The sequence below is a fragment of the Peromyscus eremicus genome, chromosome 5 (genome assembly GCF_949786415.1).
Source record: "Peromyscus eremicus chromosome 5, PerEre_H2_v1, whole genome shotgun sequence".
NCBI lineage: Eukaryota > Metazoa > Chordata > Mammalia > Rodentia > Cricetidae > Peromyscus > Peromyscus eremicus.
Window position 1 is genome coordinate 16,665,801 of NC_081420.1, and position 4,942 is coordinate 16,670,742.

At 45.9% G+C, this 4,942-nt stretch overlaps 1 long non-coding RNA gene across 1 annotated transcript; it reads left to right on the forward strand.

Moving 5' to 3' along the window:
- Nucleotides 1-690: 690 nt before the first annotated feature.
- Nucleotides 691-3,014, forward strand: LOC131910325 (uncharacterized). The gene is made up of 3 exons (XR_009379104.1): nt 691-2,230; nt 2,577-2,792; nt 2,906-3,014. It is a non-coding gene; the product is annotated as an uncharacterized LOC131910325 (long non-coding RNA).
- The last annotated feature ends 1,928 nt before the right edge of the window (nt 3,015-4,942 follow it).

A 4,942-nucleotide genomic window follows, 5' to 3' on the forward strand; every position in this document is an offset into this window, starting at 1 on the left:
TTAGAACGGCTCAGATACAGAGAAGGATGCATGAAAATTAGCTGATGTGCATCTGTGACAACATGCAAAGTTTACAGGACAGTCAGAGTAGAAGACCTGGGCTCATATAATCGGGAACATTAGCAGGATTTGGATCAGTTTACACGATCGTCCCTTCTTTTGTTGCCTGGCAATTGGTCTGTCTGAGTCTTTTGCCTTTAAGTGAGCAACAAGTGAACCAGCCAAAGGCCTGCATTCCATCCTTAACAAAAATGAAGGGACAGTCAGAGGAAGATTTTCTGATTCCCTGCAGGATAGACCTCCGCCCTTTCCAGCACGGAGTATTTATGAGGAAATGGTTACATTTTAAAAACGAGACATTTTAAATCTGGTCTCTTAGAAGTATGGCATTTTCCCCTCGTCCTGTATCTGAGTTTCCGAATAGCTGCCCCTTCCCCAAACTGCCATCCCAGAAGTAATGGCACCGCATCAAATCATCAGCTTTGGAGAACGGGGCGTTCTCCCACATGGGTCTTCCACTTTCAGGAGGAGAACCGATGACCAGGAGCGCACTCACTTCTGGCAGAATTTTTAGATATAAAGCACATTTACATACACAACAGCCTCTCCCTCTCTCTGCCTCTCCCTCAGTTCCTCCCCCTCTCCCTCCAGATCTAAATCAAGATTGTAGGGTGGGGCCTGAGGTTTTTTTTTTTTTTTTTTTTCAAGCTCCTGGATAAGAGATAGCGCTTCAAGGTCGAATAAACTTGTAGCAGTTTTGCTGTAGCCTTGAAAACATTGTTTAAACTGGGAAAGGGGGGTAGGGTAGAGACTGGGGAATCCCAACTTGACGTTCAGTGGAGACACAAAGATAAGGTGGTACATTGCAATGACCTGATTCGAAGAGTTGATATTCTTTCCAAAGTAAAGACAGTAATGAAAGGCTAGGGTAGGTTATGGAAGGTGAGGAATTGCAGTATTTCAGACGCCAACTTATTTCCAGACCTTAGGGGCAATTAATGCATCTGTGTATCACACACCTGAAGAGGGTGGAAGATCTCATGCCACCCACTCGCTCTCAGCACCCAGCGTCTGGGGTGCCAGATTCCTGGAGCGGTCCTGGGAAAGAAGTGAAAGTGAGGGGTGATGGCAGAGAGGAGGCAAAGGTCCCATGGGCCGCGGAACAGAAACCCAGAAGCTCCCTTGCCAGTCACCCAGCACAGGGCGTCAGCTTGGCGGGAGGACCCCGGGGAAGGGCAAAGGAAGAAGGTGAAGAGGTGGCAGCCCCAGGGAGGTAGGAACGCACCCGGCACGCTTGGTCTCGCAGCTCCTGGGCTGCAAGGAGCCACTGCTTACCTTAAGGTTTGAGCCACAGCCTGAGACTCCCGGAGGGGCTGGGTTGTCAGTGTCTCCAGCCAGCGGCTTCTGGCATCAAAGGCTTTCCGATCTCCTAGCTACCATCCCGGAGCTCGCTTCTGTGGCCTGCGGCCCTTGCACCTCGCTCCCTCGGCCGCCGGCGTCCGCTGAGCCGCTCCCCCGCTGTTTATTCCGGGAGCCAGGCCCCTCTCCACCGCCTCCCTGCTCCAGCGCGCGCGCACACCTCCCCCGGAGGCGCACTCCTCAGCAGGCAGGCAGCGCGAGTGGTCCAGGAAATCCAGACGCCGGACAACTTCAGAAAATCCGTTTAAAATCCTTCATCTTCGCGACAAGGTTCAAGGAACTATTTACCTCCATCTCCCGCCTCCACTGAGTGTCTTCACCCCAGTTCCCAACGCTTGGTATTCTCCGTAAGCACTGTTCTGAGGCATCTACGTTTTTCCAAAATAAACCTATCATTGTTTTTAAAATGTAGGCATCCCCTCTCTTTAAACTTAGGGTGCTGGGAGTCTGACTGGGTCTCAGGAGGGATATATTCAGCTGCACAAGTCAGGGCAAGTCTCCTTAGCCAGTACTATAGATGCATGCCACCTGTCAGGGCCAGGAGCGCAGGATGAAGCCCTTAATTACTCTCTGGTTTTGACCCAGGAAAGACCCAGTTCTGAGGCTCCATTTCCAGGGAGAAGCAGATGGCTATACTCAAGAAGAGAGTTCTAATGGAGGACGGACGAACTCGCAATGAGTACAGCCTACTTAATAATACAGCGGATGAGAAAGGATGGGAAACAGTCCAAGAAGCATCACCTCTCACTAACGTGAGAGGGCCGAAAGTGACGTAAGCCCAGCGGGAAGGTGGAAGGCGAGCTGTCAAACGGTATTTTAGTCATTTATTCACCTACCAGTATAATGCATATTTATGGAATAAGTTATTCATAGTCATGTTGTAACTCCAAGGCTGACCAGAATTAACTTGGTAACCAGTTTATACCAATGCCCTGGAATATACAGATGTCCATTGAAAGAGACTCCACATTAATTCCTTATCATTTCTAAATTTGTCAAATAGCTTTCTAATCTTAGGGCTTTAAAAGGAGGCAGTTACTAGAACTGTCAAATTTCTATATTGAGCAGGAGGTAGATACTGGGAGATGAAATCATCAAACAAGTCATTGCAATTAGTTCTGGAGACTGAAGAGCTTATAAAGCATCTTTGTGGACAGGATGTGAAGGGGACTAGCCGATGAGTCAAGCAGCTCTTCAATGCAGGTGCTATGACGAAGAACGCCCACAGAGGGCAGTATGACGGAGACCGAAGGGTCAGTGCAATTGGGCTGCAACAGTAGACAGAACAGACAGAAGGGAGAGTAACAAGAAGAGAAAGCCAAAAGGGAAAAATAACTTGGCAACTTAAAGAACTTAAAGTTCATCTCTTGGAGGTGAGAATACAAATGGTTGGGGAGAGCGGACTCAAGGCCAGAAGCGATCAGCAGAGAACAGATCATGCAGCGCTCCTGGGCCATGTTTTTAAAAACTGCACTTTATTTCACAGATAAGGACGGGGCACCGACATATTAGCACAGGAATGTGATGTCAGATTTTTATTTGAGAAAAACTACTGGCTGTGGGCAGAGAATGAATAAAAGGAGGGGTGGAGGAATCCAGAAGGGCCATTTAATACAAGGGCCATTTAAAGCAGCAAATACCGACATACAAATCCTCCTGCCTTTGACGAATCCAGTTTCAGTCCCATGACACATCCTCAGAGAGGTAAGCCTTTCCTGGGAGAAAAGCATGGAGGGAGAAGGCTCAGGTGGGAAAGAATCATGAAACGACAAAGGTAGACAGAAATTAGAGAGAACATAGCCCTTTAAAACTAAGTGTCTTATTTATATAGTGATCAGCTCACTAGCTCAGGGATAAAAAGGGATGTTAGTAGGGACCAGAGAAATAGCTCAACAGGTAATGGTGCTTACAGTCAAGTTTAATAGCCTGAGTATGATTCTCCAACCCCACGTTAGGAGAGAATACTCCTCCAAGTTTTCCTTTGACTGGCATACATGTGCACACACACAATAAATAAAATGTAATCATCTTTTAAAGGGTTGATTTGTAACTGATCGGTGGAATAAGTTACAAGGAAATTTGACACACAGAGTCACTTTGAGATTATATATGTGTGCATATATATGTGTGTGTGTATATATGGACTGTGGTGCTTTGAAAGAAAATGGCCCCAAAGGGAGTGGCACTTTGAAGAGATATGGCCTTGTTGGAGTAGGTATGGACTTGTTGGAGGAAATGTGTCACTGTGGGGGTGGGTTTTGAGGTCTCCTTTGCTCAGGCTATGCCCAATATATTAGACAGCTCACTTCCCGTTGTCTGTGAATCAAGATGTAGAACTCTCAGCTCCTTCTCCAGCACCGTGTCTGCCTAAATTCCTCCATGTCCCACCATGATGATAAGGGACTAAACCTCTGAAACTTAAGCCACTCCCTTAAATGTTTTCTTTATAAGAGTAGCCATGGTCATGGGGTCTCTTCACAGCAATAGAAACCCTAACTAAGATATGGACTATAGATGTATATTTATAGAATATCTTAATATATATGGAATATGAATAGCTCAGTATCTTAAAGGTGTTTAAGATCCCCAGAACAACTAAGTGTGTGAATGTCTCAGTCCTTTTTATAAAGTGGTATAGTATTAGCATATAACCCACTCATCTCCAACCCTATACTTTTTTTTTTTTTTTTGCTATTATTGTTTGTTTGTTTGGGGGACAGGGTCTAGCTACGTAGTAACACTGATCCTCCTGCCTCCATACCCAAGGTGCCAACATTTCACACGTGCACCATCATCTCTAAATGACTTGAGGTAAACAGAGTTACACTCTGTTATTTGGGGAATCGTATGCACATGTTCACTACAAAGGCCACCATCATACCTTAAGCACATTTTTAACCTTTTCATTTGTGTATGTATGAATGTATGTGAACATGCCATGGCATGAGTGTGGAGATCAGAAGACAGGATGTGGGAGTTAGTTCTCTTATTTCACCATGCGGGTTCTGGGAACCAAACTCAGGTCATCAGGCATGGCAGCAAGTGCCTTAACCTGCCGAGACATCTCACTAGCCCTTAACTACATTTTTTGGTTCATGGCTGGGTTGAATCCCTGAATATAAAACCTGTGGGTATAGAACCCATGCATGTGTAGAGACAACTGTGGGTGCATGTACAGACATGCACACAGACACAGACATACACATGCACATGTGTATGGTGCATATATGGAGAGACAGTGAGAAAGGTTTGGTGTAGTCACTGAAAGGGATGGACTCATATGCCAATAAGTCCTACAGTCCATTATCTCCAAGTTGAAGACCAAGAAAACTTGATAGAATCAAAAGCCCTGAGAGCCAGAAAGGATAGCAAAATGTCTAGGACTCAGGGCTACTAAGGACAGGAGATGGGTGTTTCAGTTTACAGCGTGAACTCAGTCTTACTTCCCCTTTTGATTCCATTCAGGCCCTCGGTGGATTGGTATCTTACGTATACATTGAAGAGAATCATCTGTTTTCCAATG